Source organism: Cucurbita pepo, chromosome LG20 (genome assembly GCF_002806865.2).
Source record: "Cucurbita pepo subsp. pepo cultivar mu-cu-16 chromosome LG20, ASM280686v2, whole genome shotgun sequence".
Lineage (NCBI taxonomy): Eukaryota > Viridiplantae > Streptophyta > Magnoliopsida > Cucurbitales > Cucurbitaceae > Cucurbita > Cucurbita pepo.
In genome coordinates, this window is record NC_036657.1 from 6,994,955 (window position 1) to 7,016,540 (window position 21,586).

Consider the following 21,586-nt stretch of genomic DNA (forward strand, 5'->3'; position numbering starts at 1 on the left):
GGTTTCAAATCTTATTTAATTTTTACTTTCAAACTCGCTTTCGAAAATCTCTGTGCTCTGTTTTCTAAAACCTTCTTCTCAATACAGGGCCAGAGGCTTGAGCATACGTTGTCCGGCGGTAGGCGACACGAATCCAAGCTCTATCTGCTGGTATAATATAGATGTCTTCTCTGTCAATAGTCAATCAATCAGGCAAAGCAGGAGCCAAGCCAACTCACTGGGGGGAATCCCTTACTTGTTCGGCTAGCGGATGTAATATAGTACGAGAATGTATAACCCAAGTTCGGTACACCAAGCCGTTACACAAATCTTTTTCGTTTAAATAGGTTATCCCATATCAGCTGACCAATCAACAAAGATCTGAAGAATGACGACCCGTTTTTGAGCTTACGAAAGGAAATTCCATTAGAACATATAACAAAAACGTGAATGGGAGACCGGCCGTAGGCTACACAAATCCAAGTTGGCTTGACTCACTCGATATTGGGAGTGAGTGTCACACAATCGCAAAATCCGCACAACCTCATACAACATTTTTTCAAGTTGTACATCGTAAATTTAAATGGTAAATGACATATAAAATCATATATAGTAAAAAGTTATATATGGTAAAATTGTATATGGTAGATAGTTATATATATATATATATATATATTCCTTTGAAATGTACTTTCTAGTTATCTGTATTCTCTTGTTGTATGTATCTGGAGTCATCAGTATAAACCTTTAGTCAATATTTCTTCTTGCATTTTCTCTGTTCAATTTTTTGTGTTCAAGGAGATTGTGTGTGTTGTTGTGTGATCTTAACAAAACCTACCTTCGTATGGTTACAAGTCCAGTCCTTGTCGCAGCGCAGTAATTAGTAGGCGATCCAAGACCTGAGATAAAGACACTTCCTGATGTCGAATTCCAAAAACCAGCAAGAGGTTCCCCACTCTTCTTCGTAAGCCCAGCCTATACAAACCAAACAAGGGCTAAGTTTTTTTTCTTTTTCTTTGTTGAACCCTCCACCAGTCTATCCTCTTTCGATATATCTCAATTATAGCGTTCGTTATCAGAAGTAAGCGCTTACCGAGGAATAGAAAGGGAGGACAGGTTGGTTCGAGGACTCGTTGGTCAAAGGAAAGAGTAGGTCTTGATGCCGAGACGGAGGCATATGAGGAGAGAGTGTCACGTACAGTTCCTTTGAGAAAGGTGTGATACCACCACCTATCAGGCCTGACAAGCGGTCCACGAAGCTGCATCCCTACTCACCTGGTCCATGCACATCGCTCTCTCCAGGAGGTTGGCTACCTATCTGGTTGTAAATCACTAGGTTATTTGCACGTGCCCATAATCATTTTAGATCGGTTAACCACCATCATGATAACCATGAACTCGACTCTCATAAGTAATACCCACACGAAAAGAAACCAACTCTTGTATTCTCCCTTGCCTTCAGTACTGTTACCACATCGACAAGTGTCGAGGAAGACCCAGATGGTGATGTCATTGAAGACAACGATAGGTATTGAGATTTCGTCGACTTCGATGGTGAAAAGTTCGAGCTTGGTTACCTAATTAAAATTGAACCCTAAACTAAGAACTAAAGATGAAATTTTAGAGGATGGGCTTATGCCCTTATTATAAGTCCAAATAGAAGAAGACCCAAAAATGTAACCATAAATCTTACCTTGGCCCATGAATTTGCTCAATTATTGCCCTTTGTTTTAATGCTTGACCATGGCTTTGAAATATGGGATCAAAGCTCACTTACCTCGATAGTAGTGTACATTATTATAATCCCGTTTTCAACGCTATACAAACTTCGAACATAACTCGATGATGTTCAAACTTATCTACAATTGTCATGGAATACGCTCTAAATTGATTAAAATTAAGGGAAACTAGCTTAAAAAGTGTTCAATCGATCGAAAACTGTAGAAGTTCGAGCTGAATCAATTAAATTTGGGCATAGAACATTTTTTAGAAGTCAAACTTCAAAATTTGAGTTAAACTTTCATAAGACCAACTTTACATTTTTTTTTTTTTTTTTTTTTTNTAAAAATAAAAATAGAAATAAAAAATTGTTAGATGCCACGTAGACAAGTGTGAAAACACATAAGTCAACCTATGCCTACCTTTTCAATAAGTTAAAAAAGAGAATCTTTGTGTCTTTTTATGTCGCTAAAGCATATATGTTACCATTTATATTTTTATAATACATATGTTTAGGGGGTGTATATGGTACGGGTTGGGTTTGGTTGATGGATTTTTTTGACCCAACCAAAAGTTCGGGTTGGTTGAATTGGCCCAAAACTTTTCACAACCCAACCCAACCCACTATTTTCGGGTTGGGTTCGGGTTGGGTTGTCAAAATTTCTTTTTTTAAGTTTTATTTATCCATAATTTATAATTATTCAGATACAATCTTAGATAAAATATATTAAAAGTTTACAAACAAACACAAATCAATTCATAATTATTCACAAAAGAAAAAAAAATCAGCGAAAATTATAACATATTAACATAGTTCGACATTATCATAAAATTAAATACTACTAAATGCCGACATTTCTTGAAGATTGGTTAAAGTAAGAAAAAATACGAGGATATATCATTAAAAGTTACTTAATATATTTTATATATTTGCATTTGGCTCGGGTCAACCCGAGGGTTTTATCCACGAACCCGAAATCGAACCGATTCAGTTCGGGTTCAGAAAAATGAACCCAACCCTACCCGAAATGCTAATCCAATCCAATCCAACCCTTGTAGTTCGGGTTGGGTTGGTCCGGGTTGTCGGGTTGTCGGGTTGCCGGGTTGAATGTACACCCCTACATCCTACATCTATTTCAAAAAAAAAAAAAAAAAATATATATATATATATATATATATTTAAAATAATATATTATTGTAAACGAATGCATAAAAAACCAAATCAAATAAGAAAGAAAACAAGAAAGTGTTTTAATAAATAAATAAATAAATGGGGTTCTCTTATTAATAATGGTACTAATATTTGCACATGTTGGTATTTGAAATTACAAAAGTACCCTTACCCAAATTACGCGTAATAATCCCAAACGCTATTTTAATTCAGAATTTTATTATTTTTATATTTTAAGTATATGACTTTAAGCAATGCGATTAATTAATTTTCTAACTGAAAAATGAATTTATTTTTTCTCAAAAAGAAAGAAATAAATAAATAAATAAATAAAATCCCAAAATATTACTGATCCTCATCCAAATTTCGGTATCTTCAAAATTATTGGATCTTTGGTTGAAATTAAATTTTAATTTCCCAAAAGGATATTCCAATTGAATTTTTTTTTTAATCTCTAAGTTAAGTTTTCGATGTGCCAAAGATTTAGACAAGCACTCAAGTCAACGAAAAACCACCGGGTTTTGGTCAAGTGTTGACTTTCCATCAGCTATAGAATCTGGTAAACTCGCATCACTATGACTTTTTTCTGTAAACATAGTATAGACTCAATATTCCTAGAATAAAGAAGAAACTCTTGAATCAGTAGCTACACGCATTACCACGTTCACTTGCTTCTCATAAAAACTTTTAATATACAATGCGAGACCAAATTGAAAATTAAACTGAAATTGATGGGTAACCATATAAATGATTCATTTAATATCATGGTATGTTCTATATAATGAATTATTTAAAGATCTAAGTTGAGATCTTGAAAATTAACTATTTATGTGTATAAATTTGTATAGTTCAAGTATTAATTGCATTAATTATTTTGTATTTCAAATAGTTGTAAACAAAAGACTATAATTATTCTTTGACCGTCTTCAATCTTCCTCATCAGACCAAATTCCACTTTTTCAAACACCCACAGTCAAAAATTTTCAAAAGAATCCCAAAAAAAGAAATAAACAGTGATTCAAAGAACACTAAAAAGTCCACTCATCCCAAAAAAGAAGAACAAATCCCAGCCAGAAACTCAAATTCAATGGGTGATTTTCAGAATGATGTTAAGTTTTCAAAAGAATCCCCAAAAAGAAATGAACAGAGATTCAAATGAACACAATCATCCCAAAATAAACAGAATGAAGAACAAATCCCAAGCAGAAACTCAAATTCAATGGGTGATTTTCAGAATCATGTTAAACAGAGATCACAGTTTCCACAAGAATCCTCAGAGGAAATCACCAGAATTCCTCTTAATCCAACAAACAAACAGATCAAAACAAATCCTCAGAAGAAATTCAACGGATAATTTTCAGAATAATCCATACAGGAAGAGCCAAATGTGTAACCAAATTTCATTTCAAATTATATATGAATCATAATCTCAGCCTTCAGCAACAGAACAGGGGTCTCAAGAACTATACATTTACCAACGAAAAAATAATTAATCAGAACAAAAATAATACAAAGAAGAAGAAAATGGAGAGGAAAAACCCTATGGTTATGGTGTAGAGTAGATACTAAAACGATACACTACATCTGAACGGATACAGGGCGAGACCCCAAGCGAAAATTTACCAGAAGATTTGTGAGCGAGTTCAGGACTCGGGACTGAGTTACCGAGTCAGGAACTCGCTCATCTCCATTATTTTGACTCAGCATCAGAGTTATAGCCACTGGTACCTGGCGCCGGCGTGGTCGAACCCGAAGTTAGGGTTCCGTTTTCTCTCCCGCTTCTTGAGATTCCTTCCGGCGTCGATTTGAAGGTTCCGATGATGCTTTGAATGATCATGATCTTGATCCGTCCTCTTCTCGGCGGCAGGTCGGAGAATCGCTTTTTCTGTTCGTTGTTGTAATTCATTGAAATTCCGGTTGGAACCGGAGGAAGAAATGGAGATTGAGCAGCCGGAGCAGAGTGAAGGAGTAAGAAGGCAGCGAGAAGCTGCGGATTCGACGGCGGCGGGTGGCAGCTGAGGCGGTCTGAACAGAGGAAATCAGGTAAGTAATTGGTTTAGAAAGAGAGTACTAAATGAATGGGTTTTGTAGAGTGAGGATAAGGGTAAATTGGGGATTTCACTCTCCTCAGCTTAGCTTGTTCAAGAAGGCTGCTACAGTGTCCTAAGAGATGGGGTCCTTTTTTCAATTTTTAAAACTTCAGGGGGTAATATGCAATAAAAGGGAAATTTTGTTTTTCATTTTTGGGATAAGCACTCATTAAGAAGATTCTAGAATTAATATATATATGTATATATATATATATATTTATATTTTATCTTTTACATAATTAATTATATTTTAATATTCAATATTTGTAGTTTTGGACATTTACTACTCTTATTTTCCAAAATTTAACCTTTACTCACATTTTTAAAAAATATATATTAAATTAATTTAAATTTTAGTCTAAAAATTTCGGTTATACTCGAGACCAATGGAAGTGAAAATTACTACTTATACCACAGTGTGCACGGTTCTTTTCAGTAGCTCAATCATAAGAACTCTATAGTTAAGCGTGTTTTGCTTGAAGCAATTCTATGTTGAGTGATCTCTTGAAAATTTTCGTAAGATGCATGTGAGTGAGGCAGAGAATGCTGGAAGGACTCGTGTTGGTTTGTAGGGATCGTCCTCATTCTTAGAAGTGGTGAGTAAGTAATGTGGGCATGTCGCACGGGAATGCTGAATCCTAGACATTGTAAGTAAGTTATGAACTCCTATCGGTGAGAGTGGGTAAAAATGACTTTTGTCATCGATTCAATATGTCTTTTATTTTGAAAATTCGACCACACAAGAAATTTGGAACATTATCTTATAAGATGAAGTTCTCTAATCGATTAATTATAGGGGTAAAACAGACTTTTGATCCGAGTATAATTACAAACAATTCATAAAAGATCAGACTTATTTGTAATGATTATATTAATAAATATAACTGGTAATAAATGAAAATTGATTAATTAAAAAGTTTAATTAATTAATTTGGTAGAATTTAATTAAAAAATATATATATTGTTAGATATTTTAAATATAAAAGAAAAACTTAAATTATTATGTTTGGTAAATACAAGATTTAAATTAGTTAAATATATAATGAAATATATTTTTCTAAATTTAGCGACCAAATTTATAAAAATCTTTCAAATTTAAGAATAATATATATAATTTAAATAAGGATTAATTACGTAAGCATGAGTGACATCATAGAAATGAGAAATTTGATAATCATGACGTAGGTAAAAATAAATTGTGACTTTTATACCCTCAACTATTTAAGATTTTATTACGAAATAATTATAAATAAAAAAATGTAGCAATGACTGTATGCCAGCTAAGACATCGGATCATCTCTCTCCAATATTTTTCTTAAAATAAATTTGTTTTTTCTTTTGAATTTATCGTTAATTTTAAATTCATAGTTAAATTAATAAAATTATTCATAAACGTTCTATTTTTATCTTAAAAAATAGCTTAAATATTTTTAAAAACTAAATATTCTTAAATTTGTTTAAAAAAATTAATTTTTTTTAAAAAGAAATAAAAAAAATTAACTATGGAATGTAGATAAATAATTTCTGTATATATAGTGACATTTAAAACGTTTTAAAAATGTTTAATGTTATTAATATTATTTTTAAAGTTTATAATTTTTCTGAAATGATTATTCATCCATAAGAATATATTTATATTTTTTAAAAATATTAAGAGTGTTATTGAAATTTTTAAAAATTTAAAGAGATAAAATATAATGTTTAGGGTTTTTATTATTATTATTATTAATTTAATCTTAAAAATTTTTATTTTATATAAAAAATTAATTAAAAATGATTATTATTTTAGTATTTGAATTACAATATGAAATAAAAATTAATAAAATTATATGATATAATAATAATAATAATTTCTTATAATATTTAACGTTATACTTTTAAATTTGTTTTTTTAAAGAATATATATATAAAAAGAAGTGGAATATGATTGACGTCATAATTATTTTGAAAGTCGGAAAATTTAAGAAATTAATGGATAAAGAATGGAGAAATAATAGGATGCCACGTAGGCACTTTAAGGACTCTCTCTCTTATTGTGGTGGCTGCCAACTTTTATGCAAAATGCCAAATGTGACCTTTTTGAATGTGTTGATTTTTTTTTTTTATTATTAATATTATTTTTATTTTAAAGGTAAAATTTAAAAGTATTTTAATTTTTTTAAAAAAAATTTAATTTTTAAAAAAGCGTTTTTTATTGAAATATATATATATATATATATATATATATATATATATATATATATATATATATATATATATATATATTTTATTGTTTTTGCTGTCAAATTGTTGATTATAATATAAGTGGTTACGAGACGTCCGATGGAAAAACATATTGTAACATAGGTATGTTTTTTTAGTTGAGAATATAAATTATAATAATTCTACGTGGATCAATTGAAATTGATTAGACTAAACCAACCCGGAGAAAAACGTGTCCATGAGGGAACCACGTAGTACTTTCCTAAGTCGAGCCAAATTTTTGTAGGAGAAATGATAGACAAAACCCGAAGATAGTTGTCTTACCTAATAGGTCAGTGGAAAAAACAAGGAGAGGGATCTCACAGTCCACCTCACTTGTGGGCCCAACATACTCACTCGCACACGACTCAGTGTTTGATTCTTATACTATTTGTAGCAACTCAAATCCACCGCTAGTAGATATTGTCTGGGTGAGCCCAACATCCTCGCTCGCACACTGTTTAGTGTCTAACTCTATACTATTTGTGACAACCCAAATCCACTACTAGTAGATATTGTCTGGGTGGGCCCAACATCCTCGCTCTCACACTGTTTAGTGTCTAACTCTATACAATTTGTGACAACCCAAATCCATTACTAGTAGATATTGTCTGGGTGAGCCCAACATCCTCGCTTGCACACTGTTTAGTGTCTAACTCTAATACTACTTGTGACAACCCAAATCCACTGCTAGTAGATATTGTCTGGGTGGGCCCAACATCCTCGCTCGCACACTGTCTAGTGTCTAACTCTAATACCATTTGTAACAGCTCAAATCACCTCGTGAACAGATATTGTCCGTTTTGGCATATTACGTATCGTCGTTAGCCTCACGATTTTTAAAACAAATTTTCTAAGAAGAGGTTTTCACATCCTTGAAATGCTCGTTCTCCACTCCAACCGAGGTAAGATCTCACAAAAAATATAGATAAAAAACGTCGAACTCTAGAAATTAAAAAAATACCTTACATGATTAATGTGGAATAATCTCACTTTAATTATGTCAAATTTGGAATCTGATCCATTCATTTTCTAAATTAAAACAAAGTTAATATTCTTTAAAAAAGAATAAAGAAAAAAACAAAAAATAAAACACAACCCTAAATCATATAAATAATCCTTATCCAAATGTTGGAATCTTCAAATTTATTGGATTTTTGTTTGAAATTAAATTTTATTTTCCCAAAAAAAGATTCCAATTTATTATTTTTTTTATTGAAACACGATCGAAATATATTAATCTTTAGTTGGGGGTGTTCGAAAAAATTGAAAAATTCGATCAAATCCAACTCAATTTGTACGGTTTGATGAGTATGGACTAATTAGGGTCGGGTTGGGTTCTGAAAATTTTATGAATTGGGTTGGTTCATGAGTTTCTCTAAAACTAGGTTAAACCGAACAAATCCAAATTGACTGTCAATTAAAAAAAATGCATTTATTTTATCTTCAGTAATGATGTTGTAAATCTTAATTAAATGTTTGAAAATAAATAACTAGATATTTTAAGTAATTACCTTTATTAAAAAAAAAAAAAAACAACCGGGAACCAACAAGTTATTTGGAATGAAAAAAATTATAACGAGAACAATTGAGTTGGATCTAAGAATGTCCAAATCCGACCCAACACAACCCACGAAGGGAAATGAGTTCAATCTTATATTTTGAACGTTCTTAAGTTCGTTTCCAACCCAGTTCATCCAATTCGCCTCAGCTTCTTATGATTTTCGTATTGGGTTTCTGATCCAGCCATTAATTTCTCTTATGCTCTGTGAATTTCAAAACGTTTCTCTATTAGCTCTTAAATTTATTTTTTAATTATATATTTAATAAATTTTTATCTTTTGTTTTAGTTCAACACACACTTGGAACGTTTTAGTTCAATCTCTGATCTTTTGTTTGAAACTAAAACCGATGAAATGGATCAGTTTTGTGAAACACCGTTTATTAGGGTCGAGATTTGGTTCGTAAATTCTCATAATTTTATAAACGCTAAATAGCTCACGTGCTCAAATTCATTCAATTTTCTAAATGAAAACAAAGCAAATAGGCAAATGATTGCAATTCCAAATTGGGTTTAAAAATTCCATTTGATTCCACATAAACATAATTAATTAGAACTAATCTTTACTTTAGATGGATAATGTTTTATATTCTTAAATACTAAAATAAACCGTATCTAGATCACCTCGATTACAGTTCTCTAAGGTAGCACGAGTAGTATTGGTGGAATAACTCAAGCTCACCGCTAGCAGATATTGTCTTTTTTAGATGCTTCGTTTCCCTCTCCAACCGATGTGGGATCTCACAATCCACCCCCCTGGACTCAGCGTCTTCGCTGACACACCGCTCAGTTGTAATATGAATGGACACCGCCCGGTTGCAAGACAACTCCTTTTCAATTTCATTCCATTCATAGCATAACCTTTGAAACATATCTCATTGTACATCATAAAATCTCTTGTCTCAAACATATGACACGTGCAGAGCCATTGGGCACGTGTCATCACTCTCCAACCATACCAACGGTAGAATCACTTATTTGGTTGGCCTAGACCAAACCTACTACGACCGGTAGCTTAATGCTTTTCTCTGAAATTTAATTCTACCTAAAGACTCTCAACAATTTCTGAATATATAGACCCAAGCCAGATAGTCGTTTTTAAAATTTAATTCTACCTAAAGAGTCCCATCATTTTTAGCGTATAGACCCAAGCCGAATCAGCCAACATGCTAGCCTAGAACCATAAAAGAATATATTCTCCGATTGACTTCGAATCGAGTGAGATGAAAGGGACTAAGGAACTTTCTTTTTACAGTGGAGACTAACTCTCCACTTTTTAACCTTAACGACTTTTTTTTATTTATTTTTTTTCGGTTATTACAGAGTTCTTGAACTAATTCAAATTTTTTATTTTTTAAAATATAATCAAACTCAACTCTTATAGTTTGGATTTACATAATTCAAATTGTTCGGGCCATCTTGTCTGTCGTATGAACGGTTAATTTCCATGCTGAATTCTTTTACGAATCGCTAATTTTACAAATTTTGATTATTTTTTCAATTTAATTTACAATAATTGGATCCCAATAATAAAATTTTATTCCAAATCCAAATATCAACAGCCAAAATTCATAACAAAATTCCACTTCAAATTATATATAGAAACCAAAATCAACAAATTAAGGGTCTCAAGAAATATATAAAAAAAAAAAAAAAAAAAAAAAAAAAAAAAAAAAAAAAAAAAAAAAAAAAAANATTAATAAGATGGAGACCCGGAGCGAGAATTACAGAGCTGAGTCAGTGAGTTCATGACTCGGACTGAGCTTCCGAGTTGTAGCCGCTGGATCCCGGCGCCGGTCTCCGGCTTCTTTTGACGGTTTTGAAGATACTTCTGAAGATATTGATCATGACTTTCCCTCTCCTCGGCGGCAGCTCTGTGAGCCGCTTCTTCGGATCGGTGACGGAATTCATCGAATTTCAGGTTCGAATCGGCGGAATTGAGCGGTCGGAGCGGAGTGAAGGAGGAGTAAGAAGGCGGCGAGAAGCTGCGGAGTCGATGCCCGGCGGAGGACAATTGGGAATTTTTGAGAATTAAGAATGCTTAAACAAGGGGCGTACCGTAATTTTATAGTGCGAGTCGAAGGGCAAAGTGGGGATTTGGACTCGAAACTTGTGTAAGAAGGCTGCTACAGTGTCTTTGGAGAAAGGGCCTTTTCGAATTGTTGCAAAATTTAGGGGTATTTTTGCAACAAAATTTGCTAAAATTAGAAGTTATTTGACAATTATTTTTGAGACCCGAAACCCGAGTTTTCGGGTTGAACTGGGTTAGTCACCTGAGCAACTTGTATAAAGCTCACAATCCAATCTAACCCAACTCGAGTTTGTGAGGTTGGGGTTGAATTGTCGAGCTGTTTTTTTTAATTATTTAAAATTTTTTATTTATTCACCGTACATGTTACATTAATATTTAAAATCTTATAAAATTCAAATATCAAACGTTTAACTGTCACAACAACTCATTACTAACATCAATTAGAAACGTTAAATATTCTTGGGTTGGATTGTAAACCTATTTTCGGGTTGATCACGTTGACCCGATAAAAAAAATGTCAACCTACAAACGAATCAAATTTTTTATTTTTTAAAAATTCAACCCAAATCGAAAAAAAAAAATAATAATCCAAAATAATTGAAATGGTCGAAATTGATTGGGTTATTGGGTACACGTGGAAATTATAAAAAAATAAAAAGATTCTAGAAGCAAAAGCAATTAAAAAAAAAAACTAATTATATTAAATAATGATAAAAATAAAAATATTTTAATAGGGAGGGGGCATTAAGCAATTTTTTATAAACTTGCGTGTAATATTGAAACATAAGGGATCATATGTCATAAAATTCTCAAATAAATATAAAATAATCTTCTTTAAAATATCTAAAAAAACCATAATTAATATATAATATAAAATAAATATTTTAGGATAACAAACCATTTCATTTTTTTTTGGGTAATAAAGTGGGTGCGGTAAACGAGCTCGTACCAATAATTGACATCACCCATGACGGTCTTCCCTTTTTTTAACACGTGCAGAGTAAAAAATAAGGGTTTATTCTGGTTTAATACTCAAACATAGACATATTAGTTCATTCATGGACGGAATCCCTATACTAAACCCGTCGCCTTTTCTTTACTTCACATAAAATCTTTTTTTTTTCTTTAGAAGTTGTGTTGTAATACCCGAGTTCTAATGAGAAATTAAATACCTGATTTTTCTTCTTAATTTTGAGACTTTATTAACGGTTATAGAAACTGGATTTTAAGCTATGATAAAAGAATAAAAGCTTATAAAAATACGAGGAACTCAAGAAAAATATAAAAGAAAATAATAAAAATATTGGAAAAAAGTCGGTCAGAGTCAATCGAGGGGTAAAATGGTCATTTTGACCACCTTACCTAATCAAAAGAGAGTTACGATTATTGAGAGTCTGTTGAGCACATGTATGACTGTATGCACGATTGACCGTCATTAGCTCAGGTGATTGAATGTGTGATTCTCTGTATAGAAGACAAGTAGTAGAGAGAACTTAAGGCTAGGGTGCATGTGAAAGTTTGGCCAGTATGTGACCTAGGATGGAACACCTTCAGTAATCCAAGCGCAGTAGAACCGTGAGAGTCGATCAAAGGGTATGACCCTAGTGCTCCTAATCGATCTAGATTCAGGGAGTCAATGCTGAAATACCTAAAGACGTGGGTCTTTGTCAAGACCGCCAAATCGCCTAGAGACCTAGAAGACCATCATGACAACCCTGAAAGAAAATAAAGGTAACTTCCTAGCCGACAGTAGCCAGTTTAATGTTTGCGAAGCTTCCACTTCTCTTCTCACTTTGGTACAAAAGCGTTAAGCTAGGCATGAGGCCGGTTAGGGACGTGACTTCAAAGAGAATTCACCTAGATTACTTTGCACGATGGATCTGTCCTGTAAGAGGACGTTGATCATGCAGTTAGTTCGCGAAACTGACACGTACTGGGGGTAGCACCCCCGACCTTGGGCGATTCCATGGCCAGTGGGATGGGTTCGCTAGCTGACTCCCATGGATGACGAGTAGGTTAGAGCTCACCATGTTGTCCCCACCTAGTAAAGAGTGTTCTTTAAGGTAGTGCCTCAACACCGGACACAAGGTAAAAATATCACTAGTAAAAGTTTAGGATTTATTATTTGATTTAGGTTTTTTAATTGATACAATTATTGAGACGTTTTTCGTTCTTGCTGTCATAATCAACAATATCTTAGGGATTAAGATACAATTTTAATAAACCTATAATAATCGGAAGAACGTAGTTAAACTAGTATTTTCATCCTTGCTTCATGTCATAATCAATGAGATCTCTAAGGATCAATTTCATAGAAAATTATAAATTAGAAAGATGCGCGTTAGTAGATTTAAAGTGGGACCCGAAATTAAAATAAATTTCCTTCTTTAAAAATGGGAACACTTTTGATTTTAGTTTTAAAACAATTCAAATGGACCCAGCGTCCTTGCTGGCACATCGCCTCGTGTCCACCTCCCTTCGAGGCTCAGCTTCCTTACCGGCACATCCTTCGCTGTCTGGCTCTAATACCATTTTGTAACCGTCCTATCCTCTTTAGGCTTTTCCTTCTGAGCTTCCCTTCAAGATTTTAAAACGCGTCTATTTTACAAAAAATGTTTCGTTCTTCTCTCCAACCGATGTGGGATCTCACACCACGAGTGAGTGGATGATTCAAACCTTTGATCTTTTAATTAATAACATATATATTAGCGAGCGGTGTCATATCTCAGTCGAGTGCTTGTTAATATAAAGAAAGTTGCCTAAAATATTTCAAATGCAAAGTCAATTGAAGAAAGATTTGGACATTAAATAAAGAATGTCAATTAGTTGGACTTTATACAACCAAATGTCAAGTTTTTTTAATAATGTTTTGTCTTGTTTTAGTGCTTAACGCGGTTACTTTGGAATCATATCTTAAATAAAAGCACCTTTTCGATCCTTATTGACTTGACTTGAAATCACCCAACTTTCTCTATCTCACAATTAATTTGTCTCTATACATTCGATGAGTCATTAGATGGTTACATAAGTTAAATTAATGGACTAAATAGTTGCTTTCTGATCGGGAGTATATGGGTTGGTTAGGTTCGAGATATTTGTTGGATAAACTCAAATATCTGGGTTGATTGGATTGGGGACCCGAATGACTCGGTTAGGATTCATAACTCAACCCGAATCAACCTAACTCTCTATTTTTGAATTGGGTTGGGTCGTCGGGTCGAGACGAACTAAAAAATATGAGTTGATTGGATTGGGGACCCGAATGACCCGATTAGGGTTCATCACTTAACCCATACCAACCTAACTCTCTATCTTCGAATTGGGTTGGGTTGGATCGTCGGGTTGTTCATTTTTAAAAATGCTACTTATTCACAATACATGACACGTTGATAATTAGAATCTTATAAAATTCAAATATCAAACATTATTAAGTCACACGGCATAATTACTATGTGTTACAAATGCAAAATTGTAACAGCTCAAGCCCACTGCTAGTGGATATTGTCATTTTTGAGTTTTCCTTCGAAGATTTTTATATATATTTTCTCTTTTATTTATGTAATCATATAAATATTATTTAGATGTAATAGTCTAAGCCCACCGCTAGTAGATATTATTCGTATTGTCCCGTTACGTATTGATATCAGCCGCACAGTTTTAAAACATGTCTACTCGGGAGAAGTTTCCACACCCTTATAAAAAAAATGCTTCATTCTTCTCATGTATACGAGCCCACCTAATGAATCCATGTGTGCGTGCGTGCACCATATGTAGGGAAGTACTATACATCCAACTGTGCCCGAGGCTAGAAAGCAGAGTCCAAGGTCATGCCATGATAATTTTATGAAAAGATAAGTCCCACCATGAATGCTTGTGTTTGTATTTTCCGACCCTAACAACGTGGCTACTTATTGAGTATTTTTAAATACTCAAGGCATATTCTACTTTGCTTTTAGGTAAGGGTAAGACACCCATGTAGGGATAACGGTGTCGTTGCGAAGGCCATCGAACTAAAGCGAGGGTAGTTTCATTTCTCTTTAAATTGAAACCCTCAGGTTAGATTAGGACGTTTTCATTGTTTTGACCTTATTGTTTATTTCATTTTCGCTTTTCTGTTGATTTTTAATTTTATTTGATATGAATGTTTATGAACGGTTTTAAATGAAAATTTTCAAGCGTATTAAACATGTGATAATCAAAGATCTTTTAAAATCAATTTCATAGAAGATTACGAATTAGAAAGATGCGCGTTAAGAGATTAATGTCAGTTAAAATGGGACCAGAAATTGGAATAAATTTCCTTCTTATCTCCTTGTTATGTCAACTTCAACGATAGAGAAGTGGGAACACTTTTGATTTCTTTTCAATAATTTATAACGTTTCGATATTTCCTTAAATTCCATTTTTAATTGATCGCTAAAGTTTGAAATATGATTTTTTTTTTATTGATCCTTTCGAGTATAAATAATAAAAAAAATATTTTTTTTTTGCAACTAAAAAGAGATAATCTAATTTGTTTTTCTTAATGTAACGATTCAAAGTTAATAGGTCGCAAAAAAGAACCCGCTACCTCAGCACTCTTTTGAGTAGATGAGAGACGGATTAAAGGGGTTACTTTCATCAACATTTAGTAAAGATGCATAGCTTCTTTGAATGTCCCGCTGATTGAATACTACATCTAGGGACGGTACTGATCCCGAAAGAGAGGTCTTTCTTTCGAGTTATGAAATCACTTAAGCTGAAAAGCAAGTCGATGATGTCATAAGTCAAACGGGCGGGTGAGGCGAGAGTCCTTTACTACACTCGAAATCACTTAAGCTGAAAAGCAAGTCGATGATGTCATAAGTCAAACGGGCGGGTGAGGCGAGAGTCCTTTACTACACTCAGAAGAGAAGGGATCATGTCCGATATAATTGGTTGGTCTTGTCCCCTTATTAGTAGCTGGAATGTAGGTCGGATGATCTGAGATTAAATTTTAACCATGTGAATCAGAATACTCATATTTTAACGAGTCTATTTTATTATGTTTTTTTGAAGTGACAAGAAGTTCGAGAAAGTTTAGCATTTGACAAAAGATGCATAAAATATTGGGAGTGCAAAGTCTACATGAAGTGTATGCAACCAAATGTCAACTTTTTTTAATAATGTTTTGTTTTATTTTAGTGCTTAACGCGGTTACTTTATAAGGTTGCCTTTGGAACCATGTGTTAAATAAAAGGTCATTTTCTTGACTTTACTTCAAAATCCTCAACCCTCTATCTCACAATTTATTTTGAAAATCCTCAAAATCCTCAACCCTCTATCCTTAACGTGTGACGGGGAAACGACACGTGTCAAACATCAGATGGAGAACGTAGATGGACAAGATGATGAAATGTGTTGAAGCGTGATTCGCAGGCGTGAACGTGTAGGATTGAGCCACATGTTGCCAGATGACAATCAACTAGTGGGCAACCCAACCAAACACGAATCAAGATCTATAACACCATGTGGTTCAAACAGAATTGATGAGAACGCGTGATGAGATATGCTATCCAGTAGATGTATGGCACTAGAATCTGATGTGGCAGAACTAGGCTTGAATTTCCTGGAGCTTAGACAAATGCCCCTGATAACTTATTAGGATAACGATGTGACGAGAGCATACAGGTAGATTACTTACTCAATACTTTATCCTCACCCACTTCCTCTTTTTTTTTTTCTTTTTTTTTTCGCGTGTTGCAAGTTGCCAGTCGAGGTGGGGAAGCTTTCGGGAGTTGCGCAATCACATACGGAGTCGTCCTAGGGCGTCAGTTCGTTTGTGTACTTTGAGTATTTTGTATTTTATATATTGTATTTTTGTTTGAAATTATATCCCAAATTCATTCCCTTTTGTAATAAACTTGAACACTATTGACTTGTATTTCTTTTTTATTTTATTTTTAAATGTGGTGTTTTTTTTTGTATTTATTTTTGTTCAAGATTCCGAACTTCAAAATTAGTTATGACATGGTGTCTCGAAAAACCTAAATAAGTTTCATAACTCAACACAACCCCTTTTATGTTCGAGTTAGGTTGGGTCGAGTCATTGAATAATTCACTTTTTAGTTATTTAAAAAAAAATCTATATATTTCACCATACATAAAACATTTAAAATTAAAATCTCATAAAACTCAAATATAAAACGTATTCAAATAATAACAAATCATTAACATCTGATATAAATATCAAATATTTTTAATCTTCGTAACCATACTAAAAATAGGATAAAGTTGGACGGTGATCCTAATCTAAATTTTTTAATTTTTTTTAATGTATTTAATGCACAGCAAGTAACCACAAAAAAGGGCCATAATTGGTCCCCTCTCTTTATTTATATTTATTTATTCAAATTTTAGCGTCTCCATCTATCATTTAATATATACATTATCTATATACCATGGGGACTATGGAAACAACGGGAAAATATCAAAGAAATGTAGAAGAAATCCAAATCATGATTATGTGATCATTAGGTTATAATTAAACTCTTAATTCATTAATCCAAATAATCAACATTCATTTTAGTTTATAAAGTGAAATAGTCGAGTGAAATATAGCTGGTTCGAAAAACCGTCTTTTAGAGTTGAGGTAGGTTTAGAAGAGAAAATCCTTGCATAAATCATGTTGGGTTTGCTCGATAAGCTATGACCTTATTTTTTAAGGTTGTCTCGAACTTTGATCATTTTTTTTTACCGTTTACAATTATTGTTTATAAGACAATTACAGATGGTCCATGAATTTTTTAGAACAAATCATCGACATCTGAATTGAGTGGTTGGTATCTCCATGTAATGGCTAGAGTTGGTTAGGTTATAGGATTCTGATCCTGGACCGACCATGAGCTAGCTTCTAGCTTATTAGGATAGGAGTTATTAAATGGTTGTGCTTTTTGAACAAGAGTGTTGTTATTTTACATTTATGTCCTTTTCTTGTCTTAAAGGGATATTTAGAACATGTTTTACTTATTTTAAATAATTTTCAATCTTGAATTTACAAAAGCCTAAAAGTAATGACCTTTTAAATCCAATGAAACCTAAAAAAATTTGATGGCATTAATTATAGATTGATTTGTTTATTTGTGAACTTTTAATATATTTTATCTAGGATTATATGTGAATAATTATAAATTGTGGATAAATAAAACTTTTAATTTTTTTTTGTTGACAATCTGACAACCCAATTCAAACCAACTCGAAAATTTTCAGGTTGGGTTGGGTTGGGTTACCAATCCAACCAACTCAAACTTTTGGATTGTGTAAAAAAAAAAATCTCTCAACCCAATCCGGACTCTGTGTACACTCCCTAGTACATAGGTTATGGTAGGTTCGAATTTTTTTGGACCAATCTAAAATTTGGTTAGTTGGGCTTGTGACCCAAATGATGTAAATATGGGTCACAATCTAACCCAACCGGTAAGACTCGAGCAATGACCATAATTAAATACTAGATTTTTCTAAAAAATTTTAATTTTTGGGATTTTAATGAATATTTTAGATGCTGGAATTTAAGATGATATAGAAGAAAAAATGCTTAGAAATCTCGAGAACTCAAGAAAAATATAAAAGAAATGGTGAAAAATTAGTAAAAAACCGTAAAAGTCAACCCGAATGGATAAAATGATCCATTTTGACGTCATTTCGTAATGAGAGATCTGTAGGAGTCGTAACGTGAATTTTAAGGAAGAAGGAAAAAAGAAAGAAAGAATAGAATCGATGTTAGGGGTTTGAGGGAAAAGGAAGAATAAAATAAAATTCACTCGAACACGTGAGATAGAGTCCGAATTTGGTCAATCTTCCTTCACAAGAACTACTCATAATATCGAGGACATCAAGTCTAGGCGTTCAGATCACTCAAATCCGTCAAGAATCGATAAAGAACGAGAGGTAAGATTTTAATTTTAATTTTTTTTTTCATTTTTCCTCTAATCAACATCTAGGGAGAGCTAGGTTATGATATTTAGTATGCTGTTCTTGAGGGAATTTTGCAAAGAACTGGAAGTCGTTTTTTACCTAATTTTGATGCATTTATTTCTTTGTATATTTTATAAAATGAAATGAAGTTAATTTATTGGAAATATGAATTAAACTCTATAACTTTGAAGAAAGAACGAAGTTGATTTGGAGGAAAACGTGCAACGAGAAGAAAGCAACGACACATGGTGACTAGTAGAGGAGGAAGCGCAGGTGGTCGATAAGAGGACACGTTTCACAAAGCTATAGGGGTTATGCGTTCGACGCTTAGTAGAGAAACAAGTCACTGTGCGAGTAATCGAAGTATCCATCATGCTCCACCCGACCCGTGAACTGAGGCGCGAACCGAGGCACCCATCTAACCTGACCTTGAGAGAAGTAGACATGATTTTTGTCGGGAGTCATACACACAATAAATATAATAATAAAATAATCAACAACAACTAGCTAATATAAAAGCAGTCGAAGGGGTCAGAATAGACATGCAAGCATGAACAATACACTCCGGACAAAGCATGATCATGACACCTTGCATTTAGTCTATAAATTTTGCTTTGTAACGATATAGTTCATATACTTTCAATTTTGTAATAATTTAGTCAAAATTTTTAACAATTTATTATTATTAAGTGTTAATTTTAGTATTTAACTTTTTATATTCGGTAGCTTATACATAATAGACTCGTAATGTACGTTTCAACATGAATGGTTAGATAGTTGATATAATAAGACAAATAAAGACGAACTTGAGAAATAGGTTCTAGGATTGAAACCTGACACTTGACAATGAAGAGATCGAAACCTGGCTCTATTCTAGGACATATAAACCAACTGTAGTCGAATGATCTCGACGATAATGAAACACGGTTTTATGTTTCAAAATAGAAAGTAAAAGGAATAAAGTGTTTTGCTTTATGAATAAAATAGAGCATAAATCTATGTTAAATGCTTTAATTTTTATTGTATTTTTTCTTTTAACTTCTCTACTTTTGTGATCGTTGACTTCTAGTCATTAAACATTAAAATTTCATATATAATAGACTCGGGTAAGTTTGAAATTTAAATCATTAAGATTTATCCTCCTTATAGAATTAATACACGGCTTGTTTTCTCATCGATTCGAGATAGAAATGTATATGTAACCTACGGTACTGAAACTCTCAAATAAAATGGAGAATTTTGGTTTAAATGAAAAAAATTGTAGAGGGACCAAAGAGAGATGTCCTAATTAACTAGATGGAGCTGGGATGACCTGGGCAGCTACAAATGACATACGGGACAAAGCGGACAATATCTACTAGTCGTAGGCTTGTATTGTTACAAATGGTATTAGAGCTAAACTTCGAGCGGTGTGCCAGTGAGGACACTGATCTCCAAAGAGGGGTGGATTGTGAGATCCCATATTGGTTGGACAAGAGAACGAATCATTCCTTGGGTGTGGAAACCTCTCTTTAACAAACGCGTTTTGAAATCATGATGCTGACCGATACGTAACGAGTTAAAACAGGCAATATCTACTACTAGCAGTTGGCTTGAGCTGTTAGAAGAATCTAATCTAATATATAATAACAATTGATACCCAAAAGAGATTAGGAAACTAGGAGATTACGATGAAATCTAATTTGGATAGATATGAAAATGGAATCAAACCCAAATTAAAATTATTCAACAACTTCAACATAAAACATAAAAACCAACAAAGCTTTGAGGATCAATCCTTAAAAACCAAAGCTTAAGAACACTCCACACCAAATTCATCACTCAATTCCTCCACACAAGAACAAATCACGTGACGACGGAGCCTCCATCGTAACGAAGAGGAGGAGGCAGCGGAACAGCGCGGATTCGAGCATCGCTGACGAGGTATCGAATGACTTTGAAGAGTATCAAGGCTACTGAATTGACAAGGCTCTCAAAAATACGAGCCTTGATTCGACCCCGTCTCGGAGGAAGGCTAGAGATGTTCGCCTTTAAGCCCGTGGAAGGAGCTGCAGCCATGGCGGGCAGACGAAGAGGAAGAAGAAGAAGAAAAGGGAAGAAGAGGACTCAAAGATGTGGGGATTTATAGGCACAAGTTTAATTCAGTTTACTCAATAACCTAAGTCTACAAGTTTTCTTAAAAGGAATTTTTTAATCCAAAAAGTAAGGGTTTCACACATAGTTTAATACAAAAGTAAAATCCATTTGAATTTCCATGAACATTCATACCTATACGTATTCGTACAATTATGCATTTTAATACAAAAACCATTCAACAATTCTTTTCCAACTAACCTATAACTACGCATGTGTCATGGTCTCGAGTTGCGATGTCGTCGTCAGCTGTACAGGGGTGTCTTGCCTCTACCTGAAAAAAAAATGAGAGTAACATATGACTAAAATATTCAATAAGCGACCCTTTATCAAGGTAACATGCAATCACATACAGTTTCATGAATGGGACCTATCATAACATATTTTCCTACGGTGGCTATCCTAACAGGCAACTTGGATGTATACTTAATTTCTTGGTCTAACGAACATTCTCTGGTAGCTGTTGATGTTGGACACTCATCAAGAATAACTACCGTCATAGCAACATTATGATAAGCATAATGATCGTTCTCCTGTCTTATAGCATACGAATTCGTACTATAATAAAGAGTCAACAACCTAAGTTTGAAATAGCACGAATACCTTGTAATGAACAAAGATCCTAGTAAAAGAAATTAGGGTTCATTTGGTGAATAAAACTTAAGAATGATTAGAAAGATGATTAATAGTTACATACGGAGTAAAACTTAAGAATTGATCACGTTGAC